The following is a 14,481-nucleotide window of genomic DNA, read 5'->3' on the forward strand; positions in this document are numbered from 1 at the left end:
GAGCTGAAGTTGGAATATGAATTTGTGTGATGATGGTTCAGATATGGAACATCGTCAACTCAAGAATGACAGGTATAAGATGACATCGAGATTCAGGACTATGATACTCAAGATCGAGGAATCTTGAGTAGTCCGCTAAATCACATACTGATTATGTTTTGTTTTTGATTTAGAACTTATTACTGATATTGATGATCCATCACATGTAGTGGATCTTTATTTGATTATGATTTGATATGAGATATGGATTGATTCTTTGCCAAGGTCGGATAGGACCTTATTTTTTAGTCTGATGAGACGACGATAGATGGATATCCATGTCAAGATCGGATACAAATCTTGATGGCAACGAAGTGATAAGAATCAATTTTTGAGATAGCGCGCTATAGAAATTCGAAAGATAGAATTGAGAGATTTTGATTTTATAGTTTGAATCGATATACTATTGAATTGATTTATATATGTGTCTTATACTGAGAATTATTTTCTCACCGGAGTTTATCCGGCTGTTGTCTTGTTTTGTATGTGTGCATGACAACAGGTGGGGCAGGAGCTAGTTGAAGATGACATTGATAGCTTGGGAGAGAGTGTTAGCACGTGGTGTCTCGGGTTTGTAGCCGAACTGAAGTAATTGAGATCTTGACAAGCATGTCAGGTGATGAAACTTGTAGTAGTTCAAGAACACTAGTTGAGTTTTGTACATAACTAGTTTCTTTGATGTCATTTAAACTACTTAGTTGATGTAGCTAATGCTTGTAGACATGTTTTAATTTTGTTCTATATAGATGGTTATGTTTTAAACTTGATAGAACATGTATTGGAATGAGATGAAAGGATCAAAGTTTTGCTACAAAAGAACAGGGCATGATTCTGCCCAAACAGCGACCGATCTGCTGAATTATGCAGACCGGGCGCAGGCCCGAATTTAGCCTACTGTTTTGAGGAATAACAGGGGCGCTCGATCGGCGATTTTTAACCGACCGAGCGCACCCCTTTTTGGAAAAAAAAATTTGTTGTTCTATTTATCTTTGATCATTTGTTAATTAATCATGTTTAGTGATTAATTTTCCCTTGATTTTGATTAGCAACCCGAGGCCCCACACATTTTATCATTTTAATTAGTATCTCAATTAAAAGAGATTGAGAATCAACCCTTAAAAACTTAATTAGGAGAGAAACAAGTATACCTGATTTACGATATCAATATTCAAGTACACTAATTTTCTGAGCTGATACTCTGATTCAATTATATTAGTCGGGTTCAACAAGAAAGGAAAAGGGTGTTAGCTTATGAGCATCAAATATTTATACTTATACGAGTTGAAGTCTCGTTAGTGATATGAATTGTGATTTCGGAGTTTTTGAGGAACTGTGAAAACTTGAGGATTTGTTGCATGCAAAACTTATGCACAAGACTCATAGAAGATCGTAGAAACTAACAACGGATAGATATTTATTGTTTGATTTATTAAAATCCACTTTTCAACCATGGAAATTACCAAGAGCCGCAACATGAACTTTGTGAATAGATTCTTGGAAGGAAATGCACTAGTTCAAAATTGTTTCCATTTCCTTCCAATATGCATAAGAAAGATTATAGATGGTCGTGACACTGACATGAACTTTGTGAATAAATTCTTAGCTTCCCATCGATTTAGTTTCGGTTGCACAAAAAATGGCATTCTCAAATTAATTGATATTTGCAATTATACAAGAGTTATATATATTCAGAAGAAACTAAATTAAGTTGAATCTACCTAGAGGAATGACGCCAATTATTACGATTGAAGGCTTGAGAATGAAGCTTCAATATGCATTGTATTCAGAAAAGTGTTCGATACAAGATTCATGAAAGATGAGATTATGAGCAATGTGAATGGCCGACTGATTATCACAAAATATTGTAGCCGGTGTAGACAAGTTGATATGGAAGTCCCGAAGTAATTGAGTAAGCCAAATAAGTTCGCTAGTGGTGCTGGCCAATGCTCTGTATTCTGCTTCTGTGGAGGAACGAGAAATGGTGGCTTGCTTTTTAGACTTCCATGATATTAAGGCAGTACCTAAGAAGATGCAAAAGCCAGTGACTGATCTCCTCGTGTCTGAACATGAAGCCCAATCGGCATCGGAAAAAGCTCGTAACTCAGTAGTAGACTCTGTAGGAAAAAAAATTCCTTGACCAGGAGCATTTTTAAGATAACGAAGCAGATGATGAATAGCCTTGAGATGAGGCATGCGAGGCTTTGAAACGAATTGACGGAGCTTGTGTATTGCGAATGTAATATTTGGTCGAGAAAGAGTGAGGTAAAGAAGACGACCAATTAAACGACGATACTGAGAACTATCTTCTAGTGGCTCCCCATCGGTTTGATTAAGTTGGATGCGAGATTCCATGGATGCTACAGCTGGTTGAGAAGCAAGAAAGCCCGTGTCTTTAAGAAGCTGTAGAGTATAATGACGTTGAGATAGAGAAATTCCTTTCTTTGATCTTGCAATTTCAAGACCAAGAAAATACTTGAGCTGTCCCAAATCTTTGAGTTTGAAGCAACTTTGAAGAAGGCTTGGGACTGCGTAAGTCCAGCCTGAAGTAATGCTTGAGAAAACTTGGAGTACCATTGGCGGGAGGCCTGACTAAGTCCATATATAGATTTCTTTAAGTGACATACCAGTTTGGGTGATGTGGAATTTCGTTGTGTATGATGAGAATGTCCAGGAGGAATTTCCACGAAAACATCTTCCAGTAAGTCACCATTTAGAAACGCATTATTTATATCTAATTGGGCAAGATGCCAATTGTGAGTGGATGCAAGAGCAAGTATAACTTTAACAGTAGCAAGTTTTTCTACGGGGGGAAAAAGTCTCAAAGAAATCAATCCCTTCTTGTTGTGTGTAGCCTTTGACAACTAGACGTGCCTTATGCCTTTCAACTGATCCATCAGAAGCATACTTGACTTTGTAAACCCACCGACAGCCTATAGGAGTTTTTCCATGAGGTAGTGAAACAATGGTCCAGGTTTGATTGGCTTCCATATATAGCATCAAGCTCTTCTTGCATTGCTTGACGCCATTGAGGGTACTTGACTGCTTGATGAAAAAATTGAGGCTCAAATTGAGATAATACATTGAGCACAAATGTTTTATGTGTCTGAGACAAGGCCTGATATGAAATGTTGTTACTCAAGGGATACAACGTATTCGAAGAAGGAGGTGATATGGATTGCAACAAATTACAGTGATAATCACGCAAATATGATGGTGGCCTAGATGTTCTGGAGGATGTTCGAATTTGTGGATGTGATACTTGGTTGTTGGCACATGAATGAGGATCAGCAGATGTGGGTGCCGAAGTTGAAAGAGGGAAACTAAAATCACAATTATTTGTATCAGCGGGTTTAAGAAGCACAATTGTTGGAAATGGATCAACCACCATTTGTGAAGGTGATATGAAATGAAATGGGAACTGTATCTCATGAAAAATTACATTGCGAGAGATGAAAATGTCATTTGTCTCGATGTCTAAAAGTTTATAGCCTTTGATTCCTGCAGGATATCCCAAGAAAACACAACTCCGAGCTCTCGGTGAAAATTTTTGTCTCTGTGTAACTAGAGTGGATGCAAAGCATAAGCATCCAAAGACTCTCATGTGTGAATAATCAAAGGATTTTTTATGCAGTAATTCATAAGGAGACTTATGATGAGTCCATGGAGATGGTACTCGATTGATCAAGAATGTAGCTGTCAAAATATATTCACCCCAAAATTGAAGTGGCACTCAAGACTGAAACAACAAAGATCTTGCAACATTTAGTAAATGTTTGTGTTTCCTTTCGACAACTGAGTTTTGTTGAGGCGTTTGAACACAAGAGAACTGGTGCAGAATGCCTTTAGCTTCAAAAAAGTCCTCAGAAGCTAACTCTTTGGCATTATCAGTTCTAAACATTTTAATATTCTTAGCAAACTGAGTTCAACCATATTGCAAAATCTCGATACAACTATAGGCGCTTCTGATTTATGTTGCAGTAAAAAGACCCATGTAAATCTTGTACAATCGTTAACCAATGTTAAGAAGTATCTATGAGTATTATATGTAGGAATATGGAATGAACCCCAAATGTCACAATGTACAAGATCAAAGGATTCAAGCGATACATGATGATGAGCAACAAACAACAGCTTCTTTTGTTTAGCTAATGGACATATGCTACACATTAGCACAATCAACGGAATGAAACAGTAACTAAGATTTCAAAATTTCCATAACCTTCAAAGATGGATGTCCAAGTCTATTGTGCCAAACTTGAGTTGATACTTGGTTGATATAAAGTTTTTGTGACTTTGAGCAATAATCAAGAATGTACAGACCTTCCACTTTTCTACCTTTGCCAATCATCTTCTTGGAGGTGATTTCCTGAATCACAAATGAATCATGGAAGAAACTGATCATAGATTGGGTGTTGGCAAGAAAGGAGCTCACCAAAAGCAAATTAAATTTGAATTTGGGTATATATAGAACATTTTCAAGAACTATAGACTGCCCAAGTGTAATATTACTAAATAGGTTCACATCAATACATGTACGGTTCGGCAAAGTAACTGTGGAGTGTTGAACTTCTTTGAGTGAACTAAATGCAGCCACATTAGAACATATATGTCACGAAGCACCAAAGTTGTAACGCCCTGATTTTATCTTAATTGAACTTATTTGAGATAATCGGAGATTACAGAGTTCAAGAGTCGACTTGTTTTTTATCAGGGTCTATTTTGCAAATTTTGAAAATTTTAGGAACTAAAACGCAAATATTAAATTTTATATATTATCTTGACTTGGAATGACTTTCTCATCACCTCATCTTTCTCCCCTTACACGCCTCCACCATTAGAGATGCCCCATAGCTTCTCCCAAGCTTTGTGATTTCAGTTCGAGCTCGATCCGTCCGTTGGAATTTATTTCTGAAGGCAGATTAGCGATCACAGCAGCGAGAGCTCCGTTATATCGTAAGTATTTTTCTTATAAGATACATTCTATTTTTCGGATGTTGTTAGAATCGATTGAGTTTTGAGTATGTTGTTCTTGATCGAGTTTTGATCGTTTATTCTCAGTTGGTTTTGAAATAGAGCGACGTTCTGAATTGTTATGATTTTGGAAGCCTATTTTCAAAAATTTAGTTTTGAGATTGGTTGGGTTTGAGCCTTTATTGATGTATTAGCATTGATATGAGTTGATATCTGAAAGAGTGGGTGCCCGGTGAGCCAACTTGTGGCTAAGGGCTTTGATGACTCTTTGTATAAACAATCTTTTGTTTTATATAATTTACACTTTTATTAATGGCAATGACTTTATCTTTTTTCATATTGTTATATTGTGATATACTATTGTTGTTTTGATAAAGACCTTGAATATACTATAGTGTATGTAAGATGTGGTAGAACATGAGGATGTCTATCATGAAACACATCTTATAGTCACTGTATATTCTAAACTGTTCCTAGTCGATTGAGCCGTCCGATAATAAGGATAAGGATCGCTCGAGTTTGAGACTAGCATTTGCGATGCAGAGTACCACGTTTCATTGGTAAGGAACATAGAGATGTTCGAAGCATGCAAATGGATATTCATATGATGAATGATCGAACTACCCTATCCGGACTTTCCAAGTGGTTATCACTTATCGAGTGGATAAAGTTCGCGGTTTTGGTTGTACACCATTAGTCCTTACTACTTGAAACATCATTGAGACTCTATATGCTAGTACTGTGCTTTGACTCGTTTACCGACTCTATTAGGGTCATCAGGTGTCGGGATTGGGTACAGTTACAACACATATAGGAGTCGATGCTTTGTTGTCAAGGATTCACCACATACTTGCGAGTGTGGATATCCTATGCGATCTGAGGAGATATTAGTGTGACGAATCTCTGGCCAGAGTACATGATGTGTTTTAAGAAATGGTTTCTTAGTAACACATGCGATGTCACTATTTGATCTTCAAGATGTATTGCATAGTTATCGAATCTCGAATGACTCTCGATATACCAATGGTTGTTGATTCGATCGGGATATATGGATGAAGGGACCGTACTGTACGCTAACCAAAATCTATTGGTTCTTGCAGGCACTATCAGTGATACCTAGGGAATCATGGGGCGATGTTGTTAGGCGCTCTTACCATGATTCGATGGGCAAGTCAGAAATTGTTGTTCCGAGTCACAAGGAGTTGTGAGCCCACGGCTAGCTGTATCTCTGAACCATTGAGGGTCACACAGAGTAATGGATTTTTAATCCCCGTTGAGATAGTTAAATTTAAAGAGTTAAATTTAATGAACAAAGAAGTTGGACTTCTTATTTAAGAGTAGAGGAGTAAGATTTCCTAAAATGACATAGGGATGGGCATTTTTGGAAATCACTGAATTCGGATTCAGAAAAATTTATCTTGACTTTAAAAGGTGCAGAAATGGTTTCTGTGCACATTGGTGAAATCGGTTTATCAATCGGAGTCATGATGAATTTTATATTAATTTCTGAACATGCGGGCTTTGCTTGTCGGGCTTGAACTTATAACTAATGGGCCCTAAGCTGTTAGCGGCCTACATTATAAATAAGTTATTGCAGTACAGAAATTACACACAACAGGTCACAAATTTTCGAAAAAACCTAGTATTTTTCTCTGACAGTGGCCGCCCCCTCCCCTCTGCTCGGTAAAATCCAGTCTGTGAATTTTGAATTACAGTCTGGTTTAACGGATCAAATTCGTTAATTCTCTTCGTAGAAACTTCTGATAGATTTTCTAGTGCAATCTATCAGAGGGATTAATTATCCGTTCGTGGACCTGATTGAAGAACAGTTTGTCCATCAGTTCCAGGGATATACAACAAGAGCAGAGCAATCTGTTGGTGTCCATAATCTCGCTTCGAGATTGGAGGTAAAAATTTATAATTGTTATTTAATTTTTACACACACAATTTAATCGTTAAGTTTTGATACCCATTATGGAATCGTTCCATACAAAATTTTAAACTTCCGCTGCACCGGGTATCAATTCTGATTGATCTGATCGCCGTGTTCTCCAACAATATCGATATTGTACTGCTGTCTGTGTTTTTGGTTTGATCAGTTTATAGTCGTTATGCCGTCGTTTTGAGTTTTTGGATTTTGAACCGTTTTTTGAATTGTAGAACTTTGGCATTGAGTTTTGATCGTCGTTGTCAATCTTCTTTGCATCTGTACAGATTCGTTTGAAGTTTTCGAGCCCAGAGTTAACAGCTATTGATCGTCAAGAGTTGGACGAAGAAAGGTAAAGAGATTACCTTGAGCAGTTGTTGTTGTTAGGTTGTATAGTTTTTGATATAACTTTTTATTGTAACTTATCCAGAATTGGATCTACTTGCATTGAAAGGTACTAGAAGTCATCGTTCAGCGGGATAGCATACTCGGGACAGCTGGTTCTTGAGTTTCCCTTAAAATCACATACTTGCATCAATACTTGTTCTAGAAATTGGAGCATGTATTTTTTTGTTTGAGTTTTATTATGCGGCTTAAATGCTTTATGTTTTTCTTATGCATTCATCTTGAGCCAAACCTTTGATTTGTCAGGCAAAACGGCCCTTTTTATGTTAGACGTTTTGGGGGCTTTAAGCGAGTGGCATAGGCGTAGAGGCTCGTCTTGTAGTGACCCGTATCCAGAATTAACTATTAATGAGTAATTAATCAAGTAATCATGTTTGGATTAAGTTAAAAATGATTAAGGAAATTCTAAATGAATTAACGAACTCAAAAAATGAATCTAGGACACTCGAAAATGGCCGGGAAGGTTCCGAGGGTTCAGAGGGTTCGGAGGATCCGAACCAAGTTAGGAGGCTCCGAACCTGAAAGCGAAGGGTCCGAATGGGTTCGGAGGATCCGAACCTGAGATTGGAGGATCCGAACTGCATGGCCAACTGTCGAGAATAATACGTCATTGGTGACATCATTGATGGGACTTCGGAGGATCCGAAGTCAGGATCGGAGGCTCCGAAGTCAAGAACGGAGGATCTGAATCGGATCAGAGGCTCCGAAGACAGGTTCGAAGGCTCCGAACTTCGCCTATAAATAGGGGGCCGAGATTTCACTTTCAACTCGCACCTCTCCTCTTTTCTCTCTCAATTCCTTATCCTTCTAGCTTAGATTTAGGGAATTCTAGGCGTCCTAATGGGATTCCGGAAGTGTCAAAGCGATCAAGGCGTCGTAGAGGAGCTGTGGCCTAGTTTTGAGACAATTGTCATCAGCAGACTGACGATGGACGTAGATATAGCTATGGTCTCCTCAAATTATTTAGAAGTATGCAATAGCTTAGTTAAAACTTTTAGAGCTTAATGAATGATGTATGGGTATTTGCATTGTAGAGTTGATGATAGGCTTGAAACCTAGAGTGGGACCGCTAGGAACTTCCTGTAGTAAGGTACGTAAGTACTGACTGAGATTGCCAACATTATATATATTGTATGTGTTGCATGAGTTGTGCTACTTGTTTTACCATGTTTTACGGCTTTAGCACATGCATGTTTTTAGGGTAGACTGCATCTGGTATGATGTGAGTCATGACAGTTTCCATCAGTGAGACGTACTTCCTGTGGATTCGTGTCTGGGGGCACTCAGCCCCTGGATTTTCCTATCACTAGGAGCAACCACGATGGTGGGGCAGATGCTATAGTTGATAGGTGAATATAGGAGCGGCACCATGGACTTGCTATCCGATATTGCCCTGTATGTTCATGGCGCCTCTGAGTACTGTTTTACTCTCGTTTTAAATACACTTATGTGCTACATATATTATATATATCAGTGCTTCCGTATTGAGATTAGAGCTCACGTTCATTATTTTCTGTATGTCTGGACACCCCATTCGACGGGGCAGGTGTAGGTACAGGATTGAGCACCAGGAGCTTGGAGTAGCCAGTGACCAGTGAAGACAACAGGATTAGCTGCAGGTCTTTACCCTTAGAATTATTTGTAATTCCATTGGGTTGTATATCGGCTTTATTTAACCGGTTGAATTCTGCCGGTCTGCTTTTATTTAAGTCTTCCATAGGGATTTATTTTAAATGCATGCTTAATTATGCTCCAACTCTGATTAGGTAGTGGATCCGGGTTGGGTCGCTACATTTATTGGTATCAGAGCGACATGCAAAGAGACTTGGGATATAGTACTGAGACTTTGGGTTATCCTTGTAGGATTGGTGAGACCTAACGAAAGACGATTTGATTCTTCATTTTCGAGGTTTGCGGCAGAAGTCTTTACATTAAGGAATTCAACAGTGATGAGAACATCAGTAGTAGCATATCGATAGATAGGTTGACTACTGTGGGCGGTTCATCATTCGATGCATTGGGATGCTGATCGAAGAACATATGGATTCCAGCCAGGGAAGACTGGAAGAGAAGAATGAGTATATCGCGTCAGATACTTCTGAGGACTTTTTGGAACGAATGGTGTGTAATAACCCATGTGGTTCCAGTCCGAGGAGATTCTGCACTCGTAGTTGGAGTGATTGTCATAAAAACCTTCACCAGGGAATGCCTCAAGTAGCTTAGGTATGACTGGTTTCGAAGGTTAGGTCTTTAAACTCATGCAGAACATGGTTTTTCCGCTATGCATGTATCGATGCTTTCAGTAGGCACACGGGAAACTTCATGTTCAAAAGAATGATTTGAGTACAAGAAGAAAGCTGACGGTAGATCGTGAGCAGAAGAGGTCGACTGACAGGCACAAATGCAGAGCATAGCTGGTTTGAGCAGGAGTATGCTTGTAGCGATGCGTGTGTCGATTAGAAGCTTCATGCTCATGGAAAGAAGACTAGTGCGATGGTTTTAAATACTGTATCATTGTTGTTGTAAACACTATTTCAGTTGTAATAAATCATCAGGATTTGCTTGTATGATTTTAAGTTAGTGGTTGTACATTTTCATTGTATTTTGAATACTGTATGTATTACATGGGATTATAATAAATAAATTGTATGTAACTTGAAGTAATGATACATGTATTAATTATCCAGCAATTCGTGAATGATTGCAAGTGATTTTGATAAGATTGGCATTGTTCTAGTTGATTAGTGTTCAACTGTGGTAACTCATGAGGTTTGAGTGGGCCGATTGTAACAGTGTGACTTGTTGTTAAGTTTAGGTGTTTTCCTAGGATTTACCTAGCTAGTCAGCAGACTAAGTTAGTGCCAAGCGATGAGTGGACTCATCTAGAGGCATGGGAATATTGTTTGGGTCAGAACTTTGGGCTTGTTCAAGGTTGTTTCCTTAGAACAGTAGTCTGACCTTCGTAGGTTGAGACTTCGTGATGATGGGTTTTCATCAGGATGCCAGGTCGATTATTTGCGGACTATGACCATGACTAGACGTGATGGGGCGCGACCCTGTTCCAGTGTTACTCTGGGAGCCCTTGTGCTTCAGGGGATGGAGGTGGGAAGGCTACTCAGTCTAGAGTTTTGGGAACAGCCACGACGGGGTATGACCTTGGATTAGAGGCCTAGTTTGGTGTCATGTTTAGATATCATCTAAGTTTTGTTAGAGATATTAGTTTGAATTTTCTGTTGTGAGAACCAGTCTTGGAGGGATTTCCTTGACGAGCATGTACTTTGAGCAGATAAGTTTGATCTAGTAGATACTGCTAGATGGATCGATCTAGAAAGTAGACGGATCTCTACCAGTGATGACTAGGGATTGTCATCAGAATTGTGGTTAGGGTTTCCCTGTGATGGGAGAAATTTCACCATGATGATTGTTTTCATCAGTAATGGATTATATCAGATGCTAAGGATTGTACAGAACTATTTATGGCGTGAGGGAAGCATGGCCTATACCCGTGAAGCCTTGGTGGTTGTCCAGGTGGGTTATTGTGGCAAGGGATATAATCAGGAGCTTGTCCGGAGGCCTTGGGAATCTTTGGGATTCATTAGTTGTAATCTTGGACTTGACGAGCCGTGGAGTTTATCCTGAATGAACGAGGCAAGGATAGTGAGTCCAGTGATTGCGCTATGTATCGTCTAATGAATTCAGAATTAAGCGTATGATTTTCCGTGAGATGAAAATGATCTAGGGTAATAGATCGTGGAAATTTCTTGAGTTTAGTTAGCCTTGGCGTTTGCTTTGAATGAACAAAGCAGCAGGTCAGTAGTGTCAGGATGGCGCAGGGTTTGTGCCCAGTAAACTACTTTCACTGTCATCTGACATCCTCAGAAATGGATGCGAGACACCAAAAGAAACCAGAGTAATTTGGATATCCAAATGTTTGGAATAATAGACTTGTGGCATCTGAGTCAAGATCATTGATCGAGCCACATAGCTAATCTGATTTGAGTTTCACTGTTGAGCTAAGTGTAAGCCACAGTAGAATCGACGAGATCGATTAGTTGAGTCCAATCTGTGATGATTAGGATATAGCAATTAAAGAATATTTGGGATAGTATTTTGTCGCGTAGTACTTAAGGGGATTTGTATCTGATACAATCTCAGAGCAGTTGGCGATCTGGGTAATTTAGAAATCTCTAGGATTGCCAGAGGTGAATAATTCGGGATTGCTGTAATCGAGGATGATTGCATTTGGACTTGTGAGGTCAAGTTAGGCGATAACTTGGCAATGGAGACAAGCAAGGGAGTTGGTAGTTTCCAGGTTAGTGTCTATTCCTAAGAAGAAACTGATATTGATTCCAAAAATTGCTTAGTGATAGTAATCGCATGCTCGAGTTGAGTAACGGAAAGGATCATGTTTCTGCTTCCTATGGGAGTTTTCCATTGAAAAACAATAGTGAAGGTTGTCAATCGAACATTTCGATTAAGTGTTCCTGTGATGACATCTAAGTATACCATTGTCTTTGGATCCAACGAGTAGTTGGAAATGCTAATAGACATTAGCAAAGAGACATCAGTTGTCTGATCGTGAGATGTGATATTAGCTAGGATCTAGTTTTCGAGGTCTAGAAAGTTGTGTCACAAGTTTTCATCTAGATATATCCGTGCAGTTTTTTGTCAAGGATATTGCGTTTTAGCAATAAACAATGGTCGGATGGATGATAGGTAGCTAGTGATGATGGTGTAATCAGAGACTCCGAGGTAAGTTATACCAGGTGCAATGACTATCAAATTTTGAGACGGAATAGGAAGCGTTTCCATGTGACTGTGCACTGTGGAATGTCCCAGTCGAGCATTTTGGATGGGAGCTTGCCTTAGTCTTGATGTGTGTACAGTGATTGCGAGTATGTATAACTATCAGGAGGATGGTCATCGATTGAATTCATAGGTGAGTAACCTGCGAGCGAGATGATGTAAATCATCAGTGGTGCGATGATTTTCATTGCGGCCTATGCACGTAACTTCGCAGACTAATGGTTCAAGAAAGGATTTTCTGACATGATTGTCATGTGTTGAGAGTTCCTTATGACATAATATTGAGTATACAAAGAAATGTGAACTGTGATTCACACTAGACATGGTGGGATGAATTCCCAGTTTGCTTGGGAAGCTCGGTTGCTTCGATAGAGCATGGGAAGGATGACCAGTCTAGGAATCGTGTTAAGCAGTTGCGTTGTAGTATAACCTTGTGTCATCTAGATTCTCTTGGGGAGAAATTCGGGCTTTGTTGTGTCAGCACAGTGTTGGGATTGGTGTTTCTTGACTAGAGGTGTTGAGCACCAAGAAATTTTTGAACCATTAGATGGTTAAAATCAGTTAGTGATTCGAAGAATGTCGTAATCCAGTCAGGTTATGACTTGGTCTTCGTCAGTCTAAGATTTTTCCTTAGGACGATGATCTTGATCTAACGAGTGTTTGTATCCTTCGTGATCAGGGAGATCGTGGTCAGGATGGAAAATGTATCAGTGTTGTGATACATTAGCGCCAGAGAAGTTTGACTGTCGCTAAGCAGCGTAGTAGTTTTCAGCTGGGAGAATGTTAATGCGATTCAGCATTAATGGTGCTTGCAGAAATTTTGTCAACAGTCTAAGTGTGTCGGAAGTTGTTTTGACTAGACACTCGAGCAAGGGTCTCTAGTACGTTCTTGAGGTTTATCCTAGATTTCGAGGATGAAATCTTTTAAGGGGGGGAGAATGTAGTGATCCGTATCTAGAATTAACGATTAATGAGAAATTAATCATGTAATCTTGTTTGCATTAAGTTAAACATGATTAAGGAAATTCCAAATGTATTAACGGAGTTCAAAAATGAATCCAGGACACTCGAAAATGGCCGGGAAGATTCCAAGGGTTTGGAGGGTTCGGAGGATCCGAACCAGGTTAGGAGGCTCCGAACTAGATCGGAGGATCCGAACCTGAAATCGGAGGGTCCGAATGGGTTCGAAGGATCCGAACCTGAGATCAGAGGCTCCGAACTGCATGGCCAACTGTTCGAGAATAATACGTCATTGGTGACATCATTGATGGAACTTCGGAGGATCCGAAGTCAGGATCGGAGGCTTCAAAGTCAAGAACGGAGGATCCGAACCGGATCGGAGGCTCCGAAGACAGGTTCGGAGGCTCCAAACTTCGCCTATAAATAGGGGACCGAGATTTTCACTTTCAACTCGCACCTCTCCTTTTTTCTCTCTCAATTCCTTAGCCTTTTAGCTTAGATCTAGGGAATTCTAGGTGTCCTATTGGGATTCCAAAAGTGGCATAGCGATCCAGGCGTTGTAGAGGAGTTGTGGCCTAGTTTTGAGGCAATTGTCATCAGCGGCCTGACGACAGACGCAATTATAGTTATGGTCTCCTTAAATTATTTAGGAGTATGCAATAGCTTAGTTAAAGCTTTTAGAGCTTAATGAATGATGCATGAGTATTTGCATTGTAGAGTTGATGATAGGCTTAGAACCTAGGGTGGGACTGCTAGGAACTGTCTGTATTAAGGTACATAAGTACTGACTGAGATGGCCAGCATGATATATATTGTATGTGTTGCATGAGTATGTGCTACTTGTTTTACCATGTTTTACGGTTTTATCACATGCATGTTTTTACGGTAGACTGTATCTGGTATGATGTGAGTTATGACAGTTTCCATCAGTGAGTCGTTACTTCCTGTGGATTCGTGTCTGGGGACACTCAGCCCCTTGATTTTGCTATCACTGGGAGCGACCACGACGCTGGAGCAGACACTAAATTTGATAGGTGAATATAGGAGCGGCACCACGGACTTGCTATCCGATATTGCCCTATATATTCATGGCACCTCTGAGTATTGTTTTACTCTTGTTTTAAATACACTTATGTGCTGCATATATTATATATATCATTGCTTCGGTATTGAGCTTAGAGCTCACGTCCAGTATTTTCTGTATGTCTGGACACCCCATTCGATGGGGCAGGTGTAGGTGTAGGATTGAGCACCAGGAGCTTGGAGTAGCCCGTGACCACTGAAGACAGCAGGATTAGCTGTAGGTCTTTACCCTTAGAATTATTTGTAATTTGATTGGGTTGTATATCGGCTTATTTAACCGGTTGTATTCT

This window comes from Henckelia pumila, unplaced genomic scaffold (assembly GCF_033568475.1).
Source record: "Henckelia pumila isolate YLH828 unplaced genomic scaffold, ASM3356847v2 CTG_466, whole genome shotgun sequence".
Classification (NCBI taxonomy): Eukaryota; Viridiplantae; Streptophyta; class Magnoliopsida; order Lamiales; family Gesneriaceae; genus Henckelia; species Henckelia pumila.